We start from the raw sequence: 9938 nt of genomic DNA, 5'->3' as shown, positions 1-9938 counted from the left end.
ACAATCCCTTATCCTTAGTCAAATGTGCTGTAACGAGGTGCTGCCCACATGCACAAATCCAGGTGCACAAACACACACACACGCACACAAACCTCATGATGACACCTCATCAGCCAAGGGCAGACTGCCAACCTCCACACACTCAGCCTGTCTCAGAGAAAAGCTGTGGATTTGTGGAGGTGCACCGGGGTGTGTGTCACTACCACACAGCCACCAACACACTGGATCTATTCTGACATCCTCAGTTACAACAGTCGTCTCTGTCGACTCCCAAGTCAGAGTCAGAGTCAAAAACATTGAGAGAATGAACGGATTCCATCATCCCACATGGTTGTGTTCTTCCTTGGACCGTAAGTGGTGGATTTTATATCAAGGTACTTTATCACACTCCCTCGCTTCCATTTGGGTTGAGGTTATGTTACAAAAAAAAAAAACATCTGTTGATGTCAGAAAGAAAAGTGTCGTCTTCCTCAGGGTCACTTCAGCACACACAGGCCTGAGATGGGGTTTTTTTGCCGATTATGTGTTGTCGCTGGTTACTGTGAATACACTTTAGAGTCAAATCGCATTTCTAACACAATGTTTGAATGTATTCTATTGCTGTAATGATGAAGTTTGCATCTTGCACGTCGGTTTGTCCTTCGCACAAATTGCAGTCGTTACAACGTGACTGTAGACGACACGTTCTCAAGGTGCGAACAGAAGAATCTTCGTCATCATTAATCTTTGTAGTGTTGACATCTTGGCTCTGACAGTGGAGCCACATACACGCCGTCAACTGGGAAGACAAGTTGATAATGATATGAACTGTTGTGACGGCGAGTTTTCTGACTCAACTCAGTTTGTCTTTCAGGATAAGGTTTGCGATCAGCAAGTACCTCAAAGGGTTGAAGTGAAACATTTTGTCGACGTTCTGAAAATAAAAAAATGTTTTTCTGCCTCGTTAAAGCTGAAAGTACGAACTGTGCTTCTGTAGTCGACAACAATCCACTGTTAGAGTTTTGTCTTTCTAGAACACAAGACATGTGCTGAAACGCAACCACTGGTTACTGCTGACTCCCCTACAGGGCTTGTATCAATCCTTTGACTTTCACAGAGACGGTTTTTGCAGTGGCCTTGTTTCTTTCTCTTGTGTTGGTCATAACTGTACAGAACATTTTAAAATATGTTTGTAAAAGACAAGAACCTCAGCATCCTGTAACGAATTCTTGTTAACCTTCCACGATGAGGGTCTCTGTTGTGCACGGCAGCGTTTTGAAGCCACATGCAAATTTTTGCCCACTAACCCTGTGGCAATGATGCGTCAATGCTAAGCAGATATATGTTTACCACACTCACCATATGTTCGTCTGTCAGCATGATAACAGAGCATTATTAGCACGAAGCATTAAATGCAGCTGTCTGATGAGAACGTCATTAGTTTCGCAGGTTTTTCAATATAAAGTGTCAGACAAACTGAACTGTGCTGTTGTGATTAAGTTATTTAAATTCCTCCTGAGAGGAACATTAATGTCCAAAGACTGGACGAAAAGGAAAGTCACTGCCACTAACAAACGAATGTTGACACTTCTAATATTTATTTTGCAGTAAAGTAACTCCACTTTCTGAGTTAAAAGAAAGAAAGAAAAAATCCCTCAAGTAAAGCCACTGTGCAAAGTGTGAAAATTGGCTATAAAATGAAGCAGGGTCGGTTTTTATGATATCAGACAGTTCTCAGTATGTAGTTATTCACCAAACCCATTGAATACATTTTAATACATTAGTAGTCACACATTTAGTCATGAATATGTTGAATCACAGCTTGATGTAAGGATAGTGCCGACGTCGAGGTACGTACTGTGGGCGAGGTACACACTGTACCAGAACTTGTTGATGCCTGACACAAGTATTTGACGACTCTTGTTTCTTTTGTTGCACAGAAACGAAGAAAACTATAAAAGACTTGTGTGTGTGCAAATATCTAATTCTATATAATGGATGACAATCAGCCAACATAACCTGCACCAGAGCTGCAATCCCTGTAATCGTGGCTGTAATAGAAACACAATATAACTTGTTAAACCTACATCAGTGCAGAGAAACCTCCTCCTCCTCCTCCTCCTCAGTTCTTTCAACTCTTCTTGCCAGATGCTGACACAGTGGTTGCTGCTATCAGATTGCCCATGCTTATTTTCCAGTAAGCATGGGCAATCTGAGGCTTTATTGAGGCCGGGACTTGACACTTGTAGCACAGTGATTCAGCATCATCTCTCCTGCATCTAATCTCTTTGTCAACTCTGTCGCTGAAGCGGCCAGATCTCTCTGCATTCTGCGTGACTGTTAACCCACTTAATGTGTTCCCTATCAATCCAAGGGCTCGTTCTCAGTGCCTCTCATCACTCAGAGGACAACAGAGGCTCAGACTTTAAAGAAACACAACGTCAATTTTGCTGAGTAACAGCGTTTACAAGTGGTAAGTATTTCTTTTCTCGGGCTTAAAGACAGATCATTAAAGCTTGAGCTAAAATAAGAGTTTGTGCGGTAGTGATTAAGGACGGAGCTGCTGTAGCGAGATCCCGCAGATACAAGTTATTCTCAGCTGTCAATCATTTCAACCTGTTTTTATAGCATCAGCTAAGACAAAAAAAAAAAAAAATGTAATTAGACATCCAGTAGTGTGATCCACAGCAGGTCATTCTAGAACCAGAAGGTTGGCGGTTTGATCCCAGTCTTCCCCATTCAACAAGCCGCTCTCATAGAAAAGGTGCTGTCCACAGAATGTGTGTGCAAATGGCACATAACTGTTAGTTTGGTCGATGTCCCATCCACTAACATGGAGGAGGCAGGATTTATGACCTATACAGCAAAGCAAGCCATCAGAGGGCAATTGAAACACTTTGGTCTCCCTTTAAGGGAAGTGTTGTGTCTATATCTTTGTTTACAGTCTTTGTTAAGGAGCTTGGGCTTCATTCTCTCTGAAAATTCATAATTAAGTGAACAAAACAGTCGTTCAGGACCCTGAGTGGAAATTAAAGAGGAGACATGTTCATAATCAATGTACCATCCAAATTATTCAAGATACAATCTTTGCATAATCTTGCTTTAAGTGCACGGTATGAATTCATCAACTTGAAAAATGCCATTATGTGCCTGACACAAATAACTGTATTCACTGAAAACATGGCAGTTTGATGTTTTGAGAGATTAGCGCTACAAACAACACATCTCGTACCACGTGGGAAATGTTTGTGCGAGTCCTCCGTTTTCCCAGCTGTGAGTGCAACTGTGCCGAATTCGTCGCCACAGCAGCGAGGGTATAATTAAGACGACCGGTAAGTTCTGATGCCAGTGCATGACTATCACACAGAACACACCAGGCTGCAGTTTTCAGTGTGAGACATGAATGTTTAAAGTCAAAGCGAGGCACCTGAGCTTTCAATGCAAATGTGGATTTATACCCAGCAGCCAGCTTGTGACTTACAGCTGCAGAAAATGTGCTTGTCTAACCAATAACGCTCTTCACTGATAACTGCTGATTGGTTAATTGGACTGATAAACACTGACAGCTCTGGTTTTGGTCGTTATTGAATTGTTTTCTAAAAACAAAAAGCTTCCAGCAGAATAATTGAGGGGTTGTGTTATTTTTTAACCAGCTGTAAACCTGACAAACTCAGGTCTGAAGGAGCAGATCTCTGCTCTGCATTAGTGCATCTGATGTGCAAGTAAACCTGGATTAGCATAATGAGAAAGACCCTTAAACACTTATTCTCTTATTTTGGACTCACTTCCTATTGTAGAGTTTACTATATGTACCTAATGACATGTAATTTGCATGAAACTAAGGTTGTCTACAATTGCCTCACTGAAACATAAACAAAAATGTAAAACACGTCCACTATTTGTTTTTTGCAAATTGCAAAAATAAAAACCATTAATTCAATGCTTTGCCTTTTACAGATATGGAAATTACAGTTACGCAACACTGCATCCGTCAGTACTGATGCAAAATCATTCCTGAGGGCTCCAGCCATGTTTGTTATGATGAATTAGAGAATATGTGAGGAAGCGAGTCAGGTACGGCCTTGATGTCGTATCGGTATATACGCTGATATTAACACGGCACGTCATTAGCAACACATGCAAGACGTCGCAGTGTGTTGAAGATCCAGCACATTTAAAAAGTAGTGTACAGTCAATACTGGCCTCCTGCAGGAAAGCAGCAGCACAGCTCCATCATTTGATGCAACCTAATGAGTGGTCAGCCTTGGAGGTGGCAGCCATGTGTAACAGCGCTCTCTCTCTCTCTCCCTCCCTCTCCCTCCCTCCCTATCTCTCTCTCCATCTCTTCCTGTTGCATATTTCATCCTCTCTCACCTTTTAGTCGTCCCGGAGACTCCAAATGTCACTGATTTCTATCATCCAAATCCCCCAGAGCCCTCGTATGGACATTACTGGAGAAAAAAAATTATCTTACACTTTAAGAGCTACAGCACTACACAAAACACACCCGTGGGTGCACTGCACAGCATTTATGATCTATATCACAATTAGAAATCAAAGGTCTCCCTCAGTGAAAAATGTCAGGCGGGTTTGAAAGAGTTCAAGCCTGTTTTTTTCTTTCCCTCTCCCTCTGGTATGGGAATAGATGGAGAAAGGGTAAATGATAATGATTCTTTCAAACGCTTCTGGATGTCTCTCTCGACCTCTTGCCTGTTGGTGGGTCGGCATGTGGACATGCTCATTTTTTAATTAGTGTCACTTTAAATACAGTTTAAAACAACTCAGAAAGTGCTGATAAATTAATGAGAATGTTTTATAAAGTAATGATAATTATTTATTCATCAGAGAAATACTGCACTACTCTGAATATAGTAAGAAGCTTTGCAGCAGAGTGCTTTGGAAAAATACTTTTTGAAGATAGGAAGCAACTTAATATAATATGAAGGGGAACTGTGCAATGTTTGCAAATGGTTTTACACCAACAATAGATTTCTACCTTTGTTGTTTTCTGCCTAAATTTCTATTTTTTCCTGAGGTTTTAAGTATATTATGACTTCACAAACAAAACAGGAGCCACATGCTAATTAGTTATAACTTGAAAACTACAAATGAGCATTAAAACTTCACAGAATAACAGTAAGACAGCACAGACCAAAGGAAAACTATAACTTCTAATATAAACACAGATTAATCACCAATCCTGTGACACCTACAGCTTCGCAGTTTTAAAAGGGACATACGAGAGAACATGTGACAACACAGCGAAAACCCCAAATCCCTTCAGGGGATTAACTTCAGGCAATTGTCCATTTTTATACCCGACTGCTGATCTATAAATATGTCACAGCCTCCGAGGTACCAGCATTATACTGGAGGATGACATTCCTCTTTGTGTGAAACACTCAGCGGAGACAATTAAAACCTCAGCATGTGGAGGCTAAATCAGGGTTTCACTGTCAACGCAGTCTAGTCTGTTTCCCACTGACTTCTGCCTAATGTGTAACATGAGCAGGAAAAAAAAACGAGCATACATCATCTGTCATATATAACGGCCCGTAGTTATTAAGCAAATGAGAGAGGCCCCCGATCTGCAGCTGAATCAGCGATGTAATATCCTCTTATTGCCCACTCTATCTCCACTTAGCACATTACATCTTCTGCAACTGCACATAATCAAGTTTATTATATCTACTGTTTGCAAAAAGTGTTGATGTTGTTCAATATTAGTGCAGTAATGATACAGTTTCATCAAACTACATCCTAAAGGGCACCTTAAATATTATGTTCCGCAAAACCCACCTAATGTTTGCAGGAGCGCCGCCTGACTAGAAATATGACTATACACAAGATAAGGACATCTGGTGTGAGTCTTTTTCTATTTTCTTTTCCGAGGTTTTACAGTGTGAATGTTTTTGGAGATGGGTAATGATAATTACTTGTGTTTAATTTTCCCCTTCGTAAGTTGCTGCTTGTTCTCAAACAAAGCTTCATCGAGTTTTGTTAATGGTCCGTTTTAAACAGTTTGTTAGTTACATCTTTGGTCTCACTCACCGTGGCCGCAAAACACAAGAATCTGGCGTTTTCTCGAAGTGCATTGACAGCCGTTAATTTGAAATCACGCATTACAAATCTCTGTGGAGCCTAGCTGCTGCTGCTGCTGCTGCTGCTGCTGTATCACCTGTGTGTGTGAATAATAATCATAATATCAAGCTGCAACTGGATGAAACCGAGAACAATTATTAAATGTTGATAGCTGCTGTAGCCATCAGGGTAATTTATCAATGCACATTGTTTTGTGTGTAGCAGAAGACCCAAGAGTGCATGAAAATGAGCAGGGGAACTCACTGTGGTCACCTTCAGGAGCCTCTGGAGGAATCGCAGGACATCTGGTGCATTTGAGTCTCTGTGGAAATCCACCGGGACCCGGCGCTCACGAGGCGGAATATTCAAATACATGCAACGTTTTTTCAACCCCGCTCCATCCAGGTGGGCCGATGTCTCGTTGGTGTTACAGTGGATGGACTGGTGGCATGTCAGGTGGGAGGGTGATGTCTTCGTGGCATCAATTGTTTGTGCAGAACTCCAGTTGTTTTATTTTCCAGTTCTGTCAGAGTGAGACTTCTCTTTTCGTCCTCTCTCTGACGAGATGATGCATGTCCCTCTTTTCTCTACTCAGTCGTGGTATGGTCTGTACTTTCATATGTAAAGTACTTGAGAAAACAGATGTTATGATTTGGCCTTATACAAATATGATTCATGGATTTTGTTTGTGTAATTTTCAGATGATCTGCTTCAGACTTGTGGATCACTTCCCTTTTTTCTACAACTTCAACAGATGTTGCAGAGGGGCTGCCCTCCTCCCACATTTGTCGTCTCTCACTTTGTCCGAGTGCCTTTACCGCTGGATCGTCTTCTCAGCTCTTCCTCCACTTTGTGTGACGACTCCTCAGCCTTGTGCGTCTTTGATTTGTTTGTGTGCGGCTGCTACTCCTGCAGGTTCTGGAGGTGAGCCTATTAGAGGGTCAAACACTGAGTCAAACGTCCAAAAGAAAAGGCAAACTAAGAAAATGCTGGAACACATCATGAAAATAACAAACTGGTGAGGAACACAGGACAACACTAAATACAGGAGTAAACAGGTTAGACTCAGGTGTGTGTCACACAGGCCGCAGGTAACCAACAGGAAGTGAAGTGACCAACAATGACACTGTGGCGGTTTCACCACCAGCTCATTCAGAGTAACTTGTCTCATTCTACATTTCATCCCACACAGTCCTTTGTTCAAAGTACATCTTTACTTAATGGACAGTTAATTTTCTGAGTTGGGTGCAAACAATTGTCTAATATTCCATCTTCTTCAATTATTCTGTCTTCCTCTTCAATCTGCAGTTACACTCACCCTTCGTTTGTACCGAGCTCCTCTGGCAAAAGGCCTGAAGCCTGCAGGAGGTGGTCTTTTAAGCCCAGCCCACAGGAAGTGGAGGAGACCAAAGGCAGATTGAAGGGGGGGGGGGTCAGATTTAGAATGGGTTGAAACTTCTTAGTTTGACTTTGTCATTATTTGTTGAGAGTGAATCCTCTTTGTTTGTGTATACTCTTATTTTGATAGGTTGTCAATGTTTGTTTGTTGAGTTTATTCAGGTAGTTAATGTTGTTTGTTTAATTAGGTGTCCCCTGCGTGCCTGTCTGGACCGGTCCACCTGTGTATATATTCCACCTTTTTTTTGTAAAGTAGGGTTGTCAGTTATGGTGAAGCTGTTGTTGCCTCATGCTTTTTCTTTTGGTAACTTCTATGGATACTTAATTATTTGTCATTTGAAAGAAAAAGGTAAAAATTGAAACAAACTGTGATAACAAATCCTGAAACTGGAGCAACACCTGAGCTCATCAGCAGCTCGGACACACGTGGACCTCGTATCTCAGTCGTTCTTTATCTAAAGTCCTGCTGAGGCTCAGTTCTGGTTCACCTCCCTGATTTTAAATTACTTCACCCATGTAACCACCAACGCTGCTGACATTACTCACTACGTCATCGTTAGTTTACGTTTTTCTTCTTTTATTAAAACAAGTTTGTTAATCGAGGGGCAGTGGCGGTCGCCTCGACGGTTACTCTCTGTGTAGTTTGCATCTTCCCTTTGTGTCTGTGTTGGTTTTCTCCAGGGACAACAGCTTCCTCCTCCAGTCTGAAGAGAAGCAGACCAGAGTTAGGTGAAGTGGAGACTTTAATTTGACGTGAGATGTGAGTGTTCTTTTGTCTCTGTAACATACTGGTGACCTGTCCAGGGTGGATCCTGCCAATCACCCAATGTCAGCTGGAATTGTCTCCAGCTCCCCTCATGACCCTCAAAGATTACAGGGTGCAGATAAAGGATGGATGGATGGATCTGTTAATTGACTTGGATTGTGTGCGTCTCTCTCTTTTGTCATGGCTGCACAGACTGGTTTGTGACAAATGTCACATGCAAATCACATATGAAGCTCATTGTTTCAAAACAATTATTAACAACCATATTTATAGTAACCATAGTTTGGTTAAGACAATAATAACATGAAGTGGGTAGTGTCCAACATTTACACAGCAATTCATCTGTGCTACATTACTAATAATGTGATTAATATTGAGCTTAAAAAACAATCTCTTGAAAAAAAGAACAAGCTGGTCAAGTAACATGACTCAAACAAGAAATATCATATCAGAGAAACAAAAGCAGAATTGTGTCTCACCAGCTGATTTAAAGGAGAACAATGTTTCAGCCGGTGAAACAAAGCGGCATCAGCGGAGCCTCGGGGCGCTGAGGCTGAGCAATGGCTCATAGATGGTTAAAAGGTCCAAAATATCGCTGGGAGCAAGGCCCTGACAAACACTCAAAGTTATCAATCAAATTTTAAAATCAATCATGAACCTGACAGGCTGCCATTGTATGGATGCCAGAATAAGAGCAATGTGGTTGTGTCTCTTTGAGCTGATTAAAAGTTGTGCTGCAGCACTGAGCTGCTTCATGCCGGTCATCTAAGTGTCATAATACCAGAAATTATAAAAGCATCTATGACTCTTCAACGTAGGTGACAGACATGACTGATATCATTTTGCAGTAATCATGCACATGTACGTCAGGGGTTAAAGTCTGTTTAAAGATGCTGCAGTTTTTTTTATGTGCAGCTCTCGTCATATTTGTTTAAAAAAAAAAGAAAAACGATTGCAAATCATCACGCTCACGCTTCTTGAAGCTCAGACACATCCCGTCCTTTTACGGCTGCCAGAATGACTGTGTGTCCCTTGAAAGATTTGTATCGTCTAGCTGTTTCACCGTGAGGGCCGACAGCCTTTACAGGACTGAGAACATTGCAGTGTGCGGCGTCACCAGCGTATTTTATGGGCCGGCTGCCTTGCTCAAGGGTGTGATAGCGTTTCTTCATTCTCTGGTCACTGGCACAAGCTATGAACGTTGTCAGTGACCTTAAAAGCTCGGCAGCTTCTCTCGTTTATTCAACTGTCCAACTTGACAGACTCCCACATGATGTAAAAATAAGCTCAAGTGTTTATTAATCATCACGTCGTTACGGTACAGGATTTTACATGAGGCTGAAACGCTCAGCGAGACATTATGAAGCTCTTGTGAAGGTCTGTTGAGTGACTGGATGCACTCAGGACACTAAAAGGTCACTATGTTAAATTGTTGTGTGTGTGGTGCAGTTTTTATCTGCTTTTAAGTTTCTTCAAGGAAAAACTCTTTATCACCAGAAAATGAATTCAGTATTGTCGGTCAAAGCAAAAGATTGTGACGACAAAGCTGAAATTCTACAAAATATACCAAATATAAAACACTCAGTCCCATAAATATGATTCTTTCAATCGAGAACAATGAGTTGTTTCTTGGAAAAATGTTTCAATATGTCCGCTTGCAAAGTTGAAGAAATGTTTTTTGGATTCATCCCCTGTTGCAGATCTGTATCAAAAT

The 9938-nt window shown here is 41.4% G+C and overlaps 1 long non-coding RNA gene across 1 annotated transcript; it reads right to left on the bottom strand.

Annotated features, from left to right (window-relative positions):
- Positions 1–1265: 1265 nt before the first annotated feature.
- LOC138411391 (uncharacterized) lies at positions 1266–7402 on the bottom strand. Its single transcript, XR_011244030.1, has 3 exons — positions 7379–7402; positions 6325–6990; positions 1266–2835 (listed from the first exon to the last, which is right to left on the bottom strand). It is a non-coding gene; the product is annotated as an uncharacterized lncRNA (long non-coding RNA).
- Positions 7403–9938: the final 2536 nt, after the last annotated feature.

The sequence above is a fragment of the Paralichthys olivaceus genome, chromosome 9 (genome assembly GCF_024713975.1).
Source record: "Paralichthys olivaceus isolate ysfri-2021 chromosome 9, ASM2471397v2, whole genome shotgun sequence".
In the NCBI taxonomy this organism is placed as follows: domain Eukaryota; kingdom Metazoa; phylum Chordata; class Actinopteri; order Pleuronectiformes; family Paralichthyidae; genus Paralichthys; species Paralichthys olivaceus.
The sequence above is the reverse complement of the archived record's forward strand: the minus strand, read 5'-3'. Positions and strand labels throughout refer to the sequence as shown.